Below are 16,367 nucleotides of genomic sequence, written 5' to 3'. Positions count from 1 at the left end.
TGAATCTCTGCTTCTCTCTCAGAAACCATGACTTCTTGAATTCTCCTGAGGTGCAGAGTTTTCTTAAATTTTCTTCTGAATCCTAAAATTGACCATTTTCTGATATGACTCTTCAGGGAGATATGCTCTTGATGTGAAGATTCCGCCCCGACACTCATCCCCGTTCCTTTGCCGTAAGGATTTAAGTAAAGAACTTAAATCCTTTACTCAGCGAAATGACGATCCATTCCCATTCCTTGTGTGCCAATAGACAGGGTGTTAAATGCTCTTGTCCTTGTCTATCTATGTGGGCTGCTGAACACAGGTTCACTAGAATCCAGTCCCATCTGCAGGTCATAGGAGGAATTCAGCTCATGATGAACGTTTAACCAAGTGTATCTTTTAGTCCCACTGACTGCTCCTCTGACATGCTGGACGCATGGATAGGTGCAGGACAAACTATATTCATAGAGTGTACTGCTGCTAGGATCTCTGCTCTCATGCACTTTGTCAAAATGAATTCAGTGTAATCACTGCTTGTTCTAGTGGCAGGCTTTGTTCTCTCTGGACAAAGGACACAATTTAACTTTTGTCCCATATAATAATTAACAGCTGCAGCCTGTTGGTAGGAGTTCAGCACTGGGGGTCTGGCGAACAAGGCTGCATAGGCCAGCTGTGCCATTTGACTCTGTGGCCTCCGACCAGTTGGTTAACCACAGTGAACTCAGTTCCCCCAACTGTAAGATGGGGATAATACTCATGCATGTCTCATAGGGTTGTTATCAGGATTAAAGGAGGTAACATGCGTCAGTGCCTTGGCACAGGGCCTGGCATGCAGTGGGCCCTCAAACCTTAGCTACAGTTATTAAGTATGAGTGAGTGGGCCAGATCTTTTGCCACCTCTCTGTGTATGAACTCTAGCATCTGGGACTTGTGCCAGACATTTGTCCCCAGAGCCTCGTAGGCATTTGACTTGTACACGACCTCTGAGGTCCTTGCCCACGTTCAGTGCAGGTGCTGCAAGGTCAAGGCCCTCGGCCAGTGGGCGCTGCCCAGGGCAGCAGGAGAGGCAGGGCTAGCACACTGCACAGTTTCGCAGCAGGCTTGGTGTCTTTTCTCTTTTCCTCTTGCTTACATACGTTATCGTATTAGGTCCATTATCCATAATGAAACACTCAGTGTTTAGCAACCCAGATACTATTGCAGTCCTGCATTGAAGGACTCTGTTGTTATGAAATGAATCATTGCCAGAAGAAAACAAGGGAAATCTCCCACAGCCATATTCCTAGGCTGAGATCATAACCGTTTGAACAGCGAGAGAGAGAACTCAGTGGTCCAGCCCCTTAAAAGGCTTTCTTGGGATGAATTGGTGCTTGCCAAGTGCTGTGCGTCTCTGTGAGGGTATCCAGGGTGCAGTAATGAGTGAGGAGGGGGCAGGCACAGGGACAGTGATGGCTCCCCTATGATAAAGAATCAGAGGAGAGGAAATCAGGAAAAGAAAAATCTAAACAGAACATGGAAATGAGGCACAGAATAGGCTGGCCAGCTCTTTGCTGTGTGTGAAAAGGAGGGGAGGGCTCTGTCCCAGAAGAGCCTGGAAGCCCAGGGGAGGGGAGGCTTGCGGGGCGGGGGGTGGAGGGGTGGTGCAGCATCCCTGTGGCCATGGCATAACCACGGGAGGAAGGGTCCCCCACCATTGCAGGGGACAGCTCTCCCATGGTCTGAACGAGTCTTCCACATGGGGATGGCCATGTAATCGGGTGGCAGGGAGATGCCTACAATTTGAAAATCACTGCCAGATTTGTTTTCATATGTTGTAGGTATTTTCAGAAGAGAGCATTAGATCATTGGGATGGTGAAGGCAGTTTCTGAGCTAGTTCCAAAGCAGCCTTCTGATCAACCTGCAGAAATGACACACTGGGCCCAAGTTCTTTGCAGCCTGATCGGGGAAACTATAAAGAACTGGTACAGCACGCTGCATTTGTATTAAGAGTTTTTTTTTTTTTTTTTTTACCTACTTTTTTAAAGTCCCGATCTAATTTATTTCAGATGCGTCTTGCAAAAATACTTGCTATGTTTTGTTTATTCAGCTAGCCGTTCCTCCAACAAATATTATTGAATGAGCCCATTTGTGCCAGGCACTGTTCTGGGCCCTAGAACAGAGATAGACATTTAGACCGCTCTGCTTTCAACCTGATTCTCACCTTTGTTTGTGTCCTGCCTTGGCCCTCAAATCCGTGGAATATTTCTGTCACATCTGCTCTCACAACAACGCTGGGGGGATGATACCCCTGTCACGCAGGTGAGAAAACAGACTGAGCGTGATTAGTGGTTGTATGAACTACCAAAGTCAGTGGTGAATCAAAAGCCAGAATTTTCATTCCGCCCAGTTGAGTTTCCAATCTTTCTTCTTTCCCTCCCTGCTCTTCAGCTTTTACCTGTCCCTTCCCTCATCCCTTCAGGGTTGAGCTATTGACTTTTCACAGTGACAAGTTGATGGAGTCAGCTCCTCTGTGCTAATGGGTAGGAATAGTGACTCACTGTTACCCTCTGTGCACTTGCTATACCTGCCACAAGGTTGGCAACTTGTCACACACACCTCTCACCTTTGGCTCGGCAGACTCTCTGTTAGCTAGAGTCGGGGGTACACCTGGACTTAAACTTTATAACTAGGTAAGAGCATACTTCTGCCATGTCACAAATCCCTGGGAAACCAAGTGAATTGACACAACCTTTATTTTTTATGAGCTAATTGTCAGCCTTTTCTCTAAGAGCTGGGTTTGGGTGACAGCTTTAATGATACTGCATGCAGTGAGGACTCCCTGAAGTTAGAGGTCCTTCCCCACCTCCAAAGAGACCCCACCTTGCTGGGATTGGCAGGTAGCCCCTTGCCCACTCTCTGGGATTTTGCAGTTGTCTTGCCTGAAATAAACCTACTTGAAGAATATATTCCCAAGCAAGTGCGATGGGTATTTTTGATGGGGGTTGAGAAGAGATGTAGTTTATTGGATTTTATCTTGCAACTGATTTGTTTCTGTCAGACATTGATATGCAGCCCTGATGCCATGATTTCAGGCCTCGGGAGTATTAAAGTTATAAACAACCTTCCACTGCTTCATCTGCTAGTAGGAACCTTAATTTATCACATAGATGTTACAGTCAAAGTTTCTCATCCACTCATTAAGAAAAAAAAAAAAAAACCCGGCAGCTATAGAGAATGCATCCCCTCTTTTAAAAATTCATTCTAAGGAATAAGAGAGAATTTATTCTAAAATATCTTCATCCCAATGGAAATAAAAATCCTGCTTAATGGCTAGGAATCTCCCCTGGGCTTTGATTAAGAAGGAACTGCAAAGGTGGGCATTTCTTCTCTGACTGTTTGTCTTCTGGGCTAGTCATACTTCAGGAAGAAAATCTTGTCTTGGGTTCTCAGTGGGGCTGGGACCTTCTAGTACATAGAGTTTGGCCTGTGAGAACTGGCTGCTGCCCAGCGTATGCTGTGGGGATGCTCACTGGTTCAGAGACCTGCTGGGCACTGGAGACAGAGGAGAAGGGCCGGACCTTCCGTCGTTCTTTAACTTCAGACACAATGCCCCTTCTGCTGTGTTCTTATATTTAAAAGCGATACCCTTCATAGTTTTCTTTCCTGATTATAATAATAGAACATGTCCTTTATTTTTAAAAATGAATGTATATGTAGACAGGGAAGCAAAACTTTCTTGTAATCCCACCACCCAGACATCATCTTTGTTATTCTGATGTATATCCAGCCTGTTCTCTCTTAAAGCATTTATGTTGTTTCCACAAAACTGGGATCTTCCTGTACATTCTATTCTGTAACCTGATTCTTTTCACTTAACACTACAGTTTTCATTTGTTGCTATTAAAAAATACATATTCTGCATCTATCCACGAAGAAGTCATTGTGGTGTTGTGAGCATACAGCAGTGACTGGGCCCACTGGACCAGCCCTTACTGAGTGCTCATCTGAGAGGAGAGGACATTAAACAAAGAATTGCCCCAATAATCATTTGATTACAACTGTGATAAGAGCGATGAAGGAGAAGAACAGGGGACTGTGGGCACCTGACCTAGTCTGGGTATCAGGAAGCCTTCCCCGAGGAAGTGGCATGAAGGCTCAGAGCTGACAGCTGAGCAAGCATTGTTGTCAAAGCAAAGAGCCCGGAGGGAGAGTGGGAGGGAGACAAGAGCTCTGGGGGAGCTGAGAGCGGCCGGAGCGGCTGAGAGAGTGAGGGAGTAGGTGGCCCAGAATGTCACAGGAGAGGCAGGCATGGACCAGATCACTCAGAGCCCCAGTTAAGGATGTTGGGTTTATCCTAAGAGCAGTGGTGAAACGTCATGACGTTTAATTGGGTATGGGACTTGATAAGATTTACAGTTTTAAAGGATTATTCTGTAGCGAAGAATGGGGACGCTGGGGTAGCTGGGAGAAGTTGAGCTAGGAGGCTACTACAGTAATATAGAAGAGCCATGCCCGTGCTTTCGAGTAGAGTGATAGCAGAGATGGGAGAATTGGGTGCAGCCTACCTGTGTTTTCCTTTGAGGAGTACGTTAATCAGATATGGTGACTACTTAGATATGGAAAGCAAGAAAGAGAGAAGCAACGAGGATGCTTCATGGATCACTGCCTTTTGCAACTGGGTAGAGGCACTGGATGCTGACACGGGAAACCCTGGGGGAAGACTAGGATTTGGGGGGTAGATAATGGACTCTGGTTTAGACATGCCAAGCTGGATGTACCTGGGGGAGAGGAGACAGCACACAGGCTATTGGCCAGGTAGGGCTGGAATGCAACAGAGGGCCCTGGGCTGAACATAACAATTTAGAGGTCATCAGCATGTGGGTGGCTGAAAACGTCTGGGGCCTGAGGGTAGAGTCTGCGGAGAAGAAGGCCTAGGAAAGGGCCTGGAGGGCCAGAGCCTTTGAGCTCATCTGTAAGAGGGTGGATGCACTGGGCTGGGCCTCTTCAGCTCCTTTAGGCCAAGACTGTCTGCGTTCCTTCAAGATAACTTCTGTCCATTCTGCTTTGTGAATCAGTACTCCAAGTGGAGTACTGAAGCCAGCTCTTGTGCTTCAGGAGAGCTTTTATTAAATTTTCAGGAATTTTGTGAGCCAGTTATTTAAAATTAGCCGTCATAGGAACACTCTCACCATGGAAATTGGCAAATGCTACAAATTAGGGCTTTTTTTTTTTTTCCCTTCCCCTTCCTGGAGAGCTGGTTGTTAAACATTTACCAGCACACCACTGTTTATAACCAACTTTGTTTCTAATGGTATTTTGTGGGTTATTTCTATTGGGATCTGAGAAGGAGAGTATCTGTGATGGATTTGCTATGTCTCTGAAAGTCTCTGATTCTGTTCTAAATTACCAGCCCCTTCTGCTAAAGAGGGAGTAAGCAAGTGACATGTTGAAATAGTGAACTTCCTCAGTCTCTGTATCAGTTCTCTGTTGCAGCCACAACAAATCACACACTTAGCAACCTGAAACAACATGAACCTATTATCTCAAGGTTTCTCTAGGTCAGAGTCCACATTGGTCCAGCTGGCTTCTCTACATAGGGTCTCACAAGGCCCAAGTCAAGGGGTTTGCCAGGCTGGGCTCTTGTCCGGAGGCTCTGGAGAAAAATCCCACTTCCAAGCTCCTTCACGTTGTTGGCAGAATTCAGTTCCTTCTGAACATGGGACTGAGACCCCTGACTTCTTGCTGGCTGTCAGCTCGGGGCCACTCTGCTCCTAGAGGTCACTTGCATTCCTTCCCCTGTGACCCCTCCATCCTCAGGTCAGCAGCAGAACATCAAGTCCTTCTCATACTTGGAACCTCTGACCTTCTGCCACCAGCCATAGACAGCTCTCGATCTTTAAGGGCTTGTACCATTAGATCAGTCCCACCCAGATAATCCACCCATCTTAAGGTTAACTGCTCCTGTCTTGGTTTCCTAGGGCTGCCATAACAGAGTACCAGCAACTGGGTAGCTTAAGACATTGGCAAGTTATTCTCATAGTTCTGGAGGCTAGAAGTCCAAAATCAAGGTGTCAGCAGGGCCGTTCTCCCTCCAAAGCCTCTAGGAGAAGATCTTCCCTTGCGTCTTCCAGCTTCTGGTAGCCACAGGCATTTCTTGGCTTGTGGCAGCACAACTCCGATATCTGACTCCGACTTCTCGTGACCATCTTCCTTCTGTGTCTGTGTTCTCCCCTGCGTGTGTGTGTCCATGTTCACATTACCCACTTCTCATAAAGACACCAGTCAGGTTGGATTAGAGTCCACCCTAATGACATCATCTTAACTTGATTACACCTGCAAAGACCCTGTTTCCAAATAGTCACATTCACAGGTACCAGGGGTTAGGACTTTGAAAATCTTTTTTTTGAATTATTATTTTATATTGGGGTATAGTTGATTTACAATTAGCTTCAGGTGTACAACAAAGTGGTTCCGTTATACATATACATATATCCATTCTTTTTCAGATTCTTTTTCCATATAGTTTATTACAGGATATTGATTAGAGTTCCCTGTGCTATACAGTAGGTCCTTGCTGATTATCTGTTTTATATATAGCAGTGTGTATCTGTTAATCCCAAACTCCTAATTTATCCCTCCCCCCCACCTTTCCCCTTTGGTAGCCATAAGTTTGTTTTCAAAGTCTGTGAGTCTGTTTCTGTTTTGTAAATAAGTTCATTTGTATCATCTTTTTAGATTCCACATATAAGGGGTATCATATGGTATTTGTCTTTCTCTGACTGACTTCACTTAGTATGATAATCTCCAGGTCCATCCATGTTGCTGCAAATGGCATTATTTCATTCTTTTTAATGGCTGAGTAATATTCCATTGTATATATGTACCACACCTTAACAAATCTTTTTGAGGGGCACAACTCTACCTATAACAGTGCTATGGAACATATAAGATAATCACGGAAATGGGATCTCATCATATTGGCAGCTTCTAGGAGTTAGGGCCTAGACTCTGGGGGTGGGTACGCTCTTAGAAATCTACCCACCTCAGTCTCCAAAGATGCCCTTTGAGGAACTGTCCCATTCACCGCCTTACCTAAAAGTAGATTCCATGCCCCCAGGGTTCCTCCTTGGATGACCTCAATTCACACCTTTTCTTCCCTCCTCCAGTTTTGAGTGTATTGTCTGCCTTCCGAACAGGACTGTCTCGTGGACCGTACTGCTGTCTTTCTTGGGGCAGGCTCAGTAGAAATTGACCACCCGTGCTGATTAAGGTGGTTGGTACAAGACACAGGGATGAGAAAGCACTTCAGCCTTCAAACATGGCCAATTCTGTGCTCTACTCATCAACGAGGGGAAGTTTGCTCTTGCTTTTTACTTTTTTCTTAAGATTGCAGAGCGTGTAACAAATTGCTCCCCATTTCCCCCCGTATGGTTGTGGTCGGAGGGCGTCTTCCTTTCCCTGGCACCCTCTGCACCGCACTCTGCCGCCCACAGGAAGTGCATCTGTGTGGGCTGGAGTCATCTCCATGCCCACCTGTTTTCGGCCTGCCCTCTCTTTTCATCTTCCCCAGAAGCACATCGCCCACTGTGAGTGATGGCTGAAACTACAGGGCACTTAGAGTCTTCCTTTATCTCCCCCTGCTCTAGATGTCGAGCAGATTCAAAAGTGAAAGCACACGTTTTGTGAAGCAAACAGGAATCTTGCCGGTGTCGGTGTTTCACAGGAACGTTGAGAGCTGAATGGCTTCCCACTGTGTGTCCAGTTCGTTCTCTTCTGGGCAGTTTCCTTTGGAGAATTTAATTATGCTACGTTATCGTCTGATCGTCTACTCCATCCAGAAAGGTTAGAGAGGAGAATTAGTCATTTAGGAAATGCTTTTTGGAAATGGGCTTGGTTATTTTATCAGCTTTTATATCTTCAAAGGTTAACATGTTAATCAGTTGTTTTTTTTTTAACATGGCTAATTTGTAAAATAGCCTCAGGGTGTGAGCTTGGAAAATTAACACCGTTGTTATTTTGTGTTTCTGGACACTGTCCCTTGCACCCCAAGATGACACGACACCACCAGAGTCAGGAGCCTGGGCTTCCTTGCTGCTGAGGCGAAGTTCCAGGCACGTGTGCTCCGACCTGGACCCTTTGGGCTCAGAGCTTTGCATTGCAGGTCATTCTGTGAAGACAGCATGAGGAAGGGCTTCTTCTGAGGAGGGAGTTGAACCCACGACCTTGGTCTCCTTAACCTTGCTCACTGGCGGCATCATGCAGTGTGATGAGCCGAAGACCAGGGCTCAGTCAGTGTAACCACAGTGTCCGCTTTGAGCCTCGTTGGTGTATGAAACCGGGACAAGTTGTCGAACACACCACAAACGTTGTGTCTTTCTCTGCAGAGTGAGGGCTCAGCTTCTCTGGCAGGGACGTTGGGAGGGTCACATGAGTTCACTGATGTGAACGTGGGATGTTGACAGGGAAGAGGAGGATGGAGAGCCAGACTCATGAGATAAAAGACACTTCAACTTAAAATGGGGCCCAAGGCGGGCTCTTTAGAACTCACTGTCTACACCTGCAGCACAATACAAATATTTATTCAGTGCTCCAAGTGTTTATGAAGGACCCTCTACATCCCCAGCCTTCTGCTGGCCCACGAGAGGGTATAAGAAGGAAGCATGCAACATGCTTTGCAGCCCCTCTGGTCTCGTTGTAAAGATAAGACTTGTGCAGAGTGGGCTCTAAATACATATTGGTTGATTGAATATATGAATGTCAAGCAAAATATGACAAAGCAGAATTGGGGTCCTGCCTTTCCAGGATCCCATTATCAAGCTAAACTGTGTGCCACGGGAGGTGGGGCTGGGTAGAGATCATTGCTGCCCTGAGGACTTCAAAGGGATGGGAGAGAGGTGTGGGGTGGCATGGTGCCAGCACGGGATGGATCCGTTGAACCCACGCTCAGTCACAGAAGGAACTGAAAATTATGTAAGAATGTGCTTCACTGAAGCAAAGCTACATTGTCACTGTTACGAACAGCAAATTTTAAGCTGAACTGAAACCCTGAGAGGTTGTTTTATTCCTGGGTTCGAGCCTGAAGAAGCAGTTGGCAGTCACAATTTGTGCAAGTCTCTCCTGGAAACCACAGCGCTATAGCCCTGATCAAGGGAGTCTGACTTTTGCTTCCACCCACAACAAAGTGAACCTCCCACCTGTGTAACTAGGGGAATCCTACCACGCCTCCCTGGCCCCCTAAAGACCCAGTGGTGTGTATAACCAAGAGAAGCCTCTGATGAAACTGTTAGATCCCTCCAGAGAGTTCAGCAAAGACTTGGTACCTTGGTTAATCTTGGAGCTATTTTTCTAGCTTTAAACCAGCCATCTCAGGACCAAGTTAGACAGGGGTAGAATCAGAGCTACTTAGCAGCTGTCCTGTGTGTGGATTTTCGAACATGGCTGTGAAAAGGGCTGAAGTTTAGCCAGACTGCAACCGTTTGTCTAAACTAAGCATTTATGGCTGTGGTCCATTCTGAATGGTCACTGCTCATGCCACACCAGTTGTTTAACATTTGGAAAATAACCAGTGGGTAAAAGTAGTGTGTTCAAGCACACTGTGTGTGTGTGTGTGTGTGTGTGTGTGTGTGTGTGTGATATTTGTTGATGGTGAGAACATGCTCAGTTTAGGGGATCTGAGGAATTACTGTATTCCCTGTCAGACATCCACGCGTTGATTGTATATGCATTTCCTCTAAACGAGGAAGATGCATGTTGACCAAAAAAATGGAAATCTCCTCCCCTGGACTCAGCCCTCACAGGTAGTGCCACTGAGCCCAGCTCTAAGGTAATTGGTTCTCCACAGAATTATCTAAGACCTTCCCTTCCCCACTGACGAGGAGCTTTCCCAGAATGGAGCAGGGCTTAGCGTTCTGGACTCAGACCCATGTAAGTTCCAGTCCTGGTTCTGCCACTTACATAGCTGTGTGATCTTGAGATGGTCACTTTCCTTGAGTCTCTCTGATAGGATGGATACACTAAAGCCTACTTCGTAGAGGAAGTACGGAAACCAGAATGAGTAATGTAAAGCCCTTGGAACACTGCTTAACTCATAGTACCTGCTCAGTAAATGGTAGTGAGGGCTACTGATATGATTACTGTTGTTGTTTGTCTGAGGGGCAGGGGAGAAGCCTCAGCTTCCTGCTCAGGCTGAGCCCAGGCAGCCCCGGAGGCTGGTTCCTTATCCCCATTCATCAGGTCTCTTCCCCTGACGTCCGGTTGTGGGGGACATAGTGCCCTTGATCCATGGAAAGGGCAGGCTGCGTCTCTATCAGATCCAGAATCTGTAGTGTCACACACACAAGAAGGCAGCAGGAAGGGTGCTGGAGCTGAAGGCCTCTGACCTGGCACCCGGGCTGGAGCCCACAATGCACTGACATCCGGCATCTCTGATGAGCCTGGAACATGATTCAGACCCCGACACGTGAACTTGCTGCTCTCATGAGTCCCTGGGTCTGCCTGTTCTGCCCACTAATTTTTTTTCCCTTGCTCTTTAAATGGAAGGAAGCATAAAATGTGGTTGTACAATTTTATTTTATTTTTGAAGTAGGGGATGCTCCCAAGAAAGCCAGGATTTAGAGAAAGGTTTAGAGGAAGGAGATTTGCAGGAAAGAATTTACCCAGAAGGTACTTCTGCTGAACCCACACTAAGGGTCTGTGCACTAGGCTTGCCTGTGACTTGTGGGTTCTGTCTGCGGGCATGGCCCCAACCTACACGCTGGTGGCACCAAGGGGGTCTGGTGAGGGAAGCTGCAGCTCTCCCCTAATATTTTTCAGCACCTCCCTCAAAGAGGCACACTTTGATCAGAGCAGTGAGTGTGCTGGGCAAATGAGACTTCAGGGTAAATCCTCAGGTGCGCCCCGCCCCAGGATGACGGACACCCCAAGCTGTCCTCCTAACAGCTTCCAGAAGTGCCATTGGTGTTTATCCTACATCCTCTCATCGCCTTCAGTAAAGTAATGTTTGAGAAAGTTTTCTCTCCCCAGAGCTCACTATTCGTGGCCTTGCTTAATAAGAATTGCAACATAGAGATTGATAAGAACTGGGATTTTATCATTATAGTCTCTGTACATCAAAGTTGTCCTTTTATAAATGATATATCTTTAAGGCCCTTTCCAGCTTTCTGGAGCCTTTTTCAGATTTCATAAAAAATGACCGTCATTCTCCCCCCGCTGCCTGCTCAATCCACACCCATTCACCTGCTTTTTACTGAGCGCCTGCTGGGTTGTCTGGTCTGAGCTGCTCTGGCAGGACCAGAGCCAGGAGTAGTAGTAGATACAGCCCCTGACCTCACGAAGGCTCTGGGGAATCAACACAGCTCAGCAAATGCAGCCCGGAAGGGAGATGTACCATGGCGGGCAGGAGACCCTGGGGCTGAGATGAGCAGGGCCAGCCCCTGGAGGAAGAGGGGGCAGCTGGGTCCTGAGGGGAGGGGACTAGGTTGGGGGCCCCCAAGACCAGAAGGTGGGCAAAAGGAGGGTATATGAGAGGCAGCGAGGCAGAGTTAGGGCTGCCGGTACCAAGAGCTCCCTCTGGGAGGGGGTGCTGAGGAAGGCGGTGGTCCTGGGTGGTCCCAAAGGTGGTGGACGAGAGCAAGGCTAGGCCTGAGCAGGGCAGGGGGGAGCAGTGCCATGCGCTGGCTGGGAGGAGGAGAGACTGGCAGGGAGGAACCCAGTCACAATGGTTTAGTCTCCCTGGGGCCCTCTCTTCCTCTGGGACAGCTCTGATATGATAGGCAAGCTGAGGCAGAGGGGATTCAGGATTTCCTTGTTCCTCATCCTTGCCTGTGCATTTCCTGTCGAGGCCTCACCATCACTTCCATCCTACATGAGAGATGGTAAGGAGGCCTATCTCCTGGGTCCTGGTTGATTCAGAATCTCATACAGCAAAGGTAGGTCTTTGCCTAGGACACAGGGCTTAGGGCTCTAAGGTTCCTTTGGTGGGAGGCCCATGTAGCCAGGTGTGGAGGAGAAGCTAAGTCAATAGTGGCTTTCTGGGCTTCCCTGGTGGCGCAGTGGTTGAGAGTCCGCCTGCCGATGCAGGGGACACGGGTTCCTGCCCCAGTCCGGGAAGATCCCACATGCCGCGGAGCGGCTAGGCCCGTGAGCCGTGGCCGCTGAGCCTGCGCGTCCGGAGCCTGTGCTCCGCAACGGGAGAGGCCACAACAGTGAGAGGCCCGCGTACCGCAAAGAAAAAAAAAAAATAGTGGCTTTTCCTCTTAGACCTTAGACCTCTGCAGACCTGGGCTGTGGAGGGGTTAGTATGAGAGAGCACTGAGTGCCAGACCATGGGACTGGGCACTGTGTTCTCCCTTCCCACGTTAGCATCTTAAAAAACAGTCTGTATTTTAATCTACAAGTTGCCTTTGTTTGTTTAAATGTTTGCACGCTTGCAGAAGGTACGCTATACCCACCAGCCTTATGTCACAGAAATACTTTCTATTTAAAGCAATTAAGTATAGACGGGTTTGGATTTCAGGGCATAGCTGTAGACACTGTGAGTGGTCGGGAGGGTGGAATCCCAGTTACGTGCTGTAGGTGGAATTGGTCCTTCTGCTCCCAGCAGTGGAGCTGCTGCACAGCACATCTGCCCCTCCTCTGCCCTCTGGACATCTTAGAACCCAGAGGCACCCAGAAGACCCCTGAGCTGCTCGTCCTGAGGCCACAGCCTGTGCAGATGCTCATGATTACGTGAGAGGAGAAACCTCGCTCAGCACTCAGAGCCTGGTGACTCCCGCTTTACACGTAATTCTAACCACCGTGATGATGTGGTTTCCCAGCCCGTGAGCATTAGATGCAGGAAAGGAGATGCCAGAGGCAGCAGGTTTTGGCCACAGTGCAGGGGACAGATGGCAGCCCAAAAGCAAACGGCAGAAGTAGACAGAGGGTCACCAGTTTACTCAGATTTGGCCCAAACCTCCCTCCTCCACCTCATTAGGCCCTGGGGTGATCCTGGGAGCAGAGCATGGGCTAATCATTGCCGTTCACTAGGATGATCTGACTTCTGCATAAAGCCCTGGGGGCTATTCAGTTCTCTCTTTGTAAAATGTCTGGGTGTGGGTAATGCCCCAAAGAAGGGACTCATCCAAAATGATCACGCTTAGAATAAAACCAGTTTTACCATGCGAAGCTCTGAAGCTCAGTTATTTGGAGTATTTGCTCATCTGCTTAGAGATATCCTCAAATGTGCCAGCTTTAGGGGGTGACGTGTAGCACTTACTTGCTGGGATTGATGTTCAGTTTTGTTTTGTTCTCCTCAGTGATAGGGAAACTGCCTTCTAGGTGTGACTGCCATATCTGAGACACTTGCTCTTTCACCCATAGACACGTGGAAGACCTGGAAATTAGCTGCAGAGTTTCTCTGAGAGCTGGGAACTACCCCCGCCCTTGCCCTTCCCCACAGGGGCCTGGGCAGGTCCCAGCCTTGCTCATTAACAGCACGTGTCTCCACATCTCCTATCAGCTGCAGCCCCTCAGTCCCAGCCGGTTTGTAAGCATTTGTGTTGGTCCTTCTCATAAGTGATTGCAGTGTTTGTTCCCCAGACTGATTGCTGTCGAGATGTTGCAGGCCAAGGCAGGTATCATCCCTCCTCTTTGTTTGTTCAACACGGATATGTTTGGTTTTCTGCAAACAGTTGTTTGCAGCCTCACCAGTCAAAATATTTGCTAAATGTCACCTGCAGTTCCAGGACTGAGAGTAGGAGAAAAACACAGTTCACTTTCCAGGCTGATCAAAGCATTTGCATCAGATGCCTTGGCACGCAAGTCCGCTGCCTCTCTGTGCTGCGACATTGTGTTCAAGCCAAAGCCCCACCAGTGGGTTTTCTCAGGCTGCAGGCCACCTTCTTTGAAATGTTGTAACGGAAATAAATGTGTGCATAAGCCAGACCATGCTCTTCAAAGGGACATCAGGATTTCACAGTTTTCAGATACAGTTTAGTACCATGGAATTCCGATTTGACTAAAATCTATGCTCAGAATTCCATAAGGTCTAAGGACTCAATTGTTGAACATTTTACCTCCAAAAAATACTACTTCTCGGTGTATTTTATGCTGGCAGTGTATCCAAAATGTCTGCAAATGTATTTCAAGAGTGAGAGTCCATGTGTGCTAATGTCTTCTGTGCATTAGTAACAACGTCAGTGATTCAGTGAACTCACCCCTGTGAGATGCTGGGCCTGGGAAGCTTTCAAGGAGATTAAATTACACATTTGTACAACACAATTTTTAAAAAGACTGCACCACCAGTATCATCTTAGGCATGATAACCCAACATTAAGCCCTCAGTGGCAGCTAGAGGTTGTGAGATTGTCACATATGAAATCCTCCATCATCCCAACTCTAGAGAAGTGGAAATGTCTTCCTTTTCTTCTTTCTGCTGTTGTTCAGAAGTTGTTAAACAAATAGCTGCTGTGTGTATTTAGACTCTCTGTTCCTCAGTTTCTTTAACGATAAAATGGATGGTAATATCATAGGGCTATCGTGGAGATCACACGTCTCAGTATGGCTAAAGTGCTCAGAAAGTGCCTGGCACATAGTGGGTCTGCTATTGTTATCACACATTCTAGAGCTCCATGCTTCACTGTTGCGAGTTTTCTTTCTTTTAACTTTCTGTAGTTTGAAGCAACAATTGGCTGGGGACTGGTTTTTACCTCAGAAGAAAACAAATACTCAAGCGAGAGGCTGGAAGACACTCACCTTCTGACAGAAGTGTTCTGGCTTGACACCAGACCCATCCACTGTCCCCACTCCAAACATATATAAATACTGGGTAAAATATTACTAGGAAAAAAGGATGGTTCGTTGGTTGGTTTTCTAAATACGTGGTTGAACGTGAAGGTAAGGAAAATTCCTAGGTGCCGAAATGAACAAGAACTCTCAAAGGCAGTGATTAGTAAGGATGCCACTGTGATGGCACCCTGCAGTTTCAAGGGGTAGTGTCAAATCCAGACAGAAGCCATGAGGGTTGGGAGCAGGGGTTGTAACATCCATGCCAGGACAGCGAGTGTGGTCTGCCTGCACAATAGAAAAAGGCCCCTACAAAAGGCCAAAACCAAGGGAACTTCCAGGGACTATGAAACTTTTACCTGCTGGGCCAAGAAGGTGGAAAGTAATTTGTGATCTGCTGAGGTTTTCTCCACACATTAGTGTGAGGATCTGCATTTACACTGTTTAGTATATGTGGTTCTGAAATTCTAAACCTAGAAATTAACATGCAGGTAGGTCCCAGATCAGTAAAACTACTAGGGATCCTAGAAGAAACTCATGTAAATGCATTTTCAATGAGTACCTCCACACCAGAACATATGGGATTCCCATGGGAGAAAGAAAACCTGAGAATATAAAATTGCTGACCATAAGGAAGTAATTTGCATTGAGGAAGAGTTAACAGACTCAGCACACCAGAGGGTTAGCCCATCCAGACTGTTCAGATAATAAAACAATTTAAAAGTAACTATTTAAAAATTTGTGTTTGAAATGATTAGAATAGTAAAGGAGAAGAGAATTATAAAGAGGAGAGGAGAATTATAAAGAAAGAATTGTAGAGAAAAACACAGGTAAATTTGGAAAAGTAGAATTCCTAGAAATTAAAGTTATTAAAATTGATAACTCAGTGGATGGGTTATAAAGCAGATTAGACATAGCTAAAAAGAGAATTATTGAACTGGAAGATAGATCTTGGAAAATTATCCAGAAGAGAACTCAGAGACATAAAGTTGAAAAAACATAAAATAGATATTGAGAGAATGTTAAGACCTTGAGATATTGTTAAGAGATATTGTTAAAAGATATTAATACTTGAGGAGAGAGAATAAGGAGGTCCATAAGGAGAGTATGAAGGGAGTTGGGGAGAGGAAATATTGGAAGTGATAATGATTAAGAATTTCCTATAATTGAAGGAAGATATAAATTTCTAGACTGAAGAAGCACACCAAGTCCTGAATGGGATGAGTACAGGTTATATCACAGTGAACTGCAGAATACCAAAAATAAAAAACAAAGAAAGAGGAAAAAAAAGATTAACTGCTAAGGAAAAACTACTGATAGCAAACTTTTCATCAGAAACAGTGGAGGCCAGAAGGCAACTGAATAATATCTTCCACATTATGAGGGAAAATAGTCAACTTAAAATTATATGCAATAGCGAGGGCAAAGATACTTCATGACAAAGATGTGAGAGGTTACCATTCATAAACTCTCTCTGGAAGAAGTACTAAAAGATATACTTTAGGAGGAAGGTGACTGAACCCAGAAGATAATAATGGAATACAAAAATCACTGGTAAGAAAGGCTAATAGGCAAACATAAGGGTAAATATAAGTAAGCATTGACTAGAAAAACAGCAATTATAAGATGACTCATTCGGGGT

At 46.4% G+C, this 16,367-nt stretch overlaps 1 protein-coding gene across 2 annotated transcripts in view; it reads left to right on the top strand.

The window, feature by feature from the left end:
* Positions 1-16,367, top strand: part of FSTL4 (follistatin like 4) — a 440,571-nt gene that overhangs the window by 103,227 nt on the left and 320,977 nt on the right. The window lies entirely within an intron of this gene.

Source organism: Monodon monoceros, unplaced genomic scaffold (assembly GCF_005190385.1).
Source record: "Monodon monoceros isolate NGI ecotype Baffin Bay Population unplaced genomic scaffold, NGI_Narwhal_1 Super_Scaffold_12, whole genome shotgun sequence".
Lineage (NCBI taxonomy): Eukaryota > Metazoa > Chordata > Mammalia > Artiodactyla > Monodontidae > Monodon > Monodon monoceros.
The sequence above is the reverse complement of the archived record's forward strand: the minus strand, read 5'-3'. Positions and strand labels throughout refer to the sequence as shown.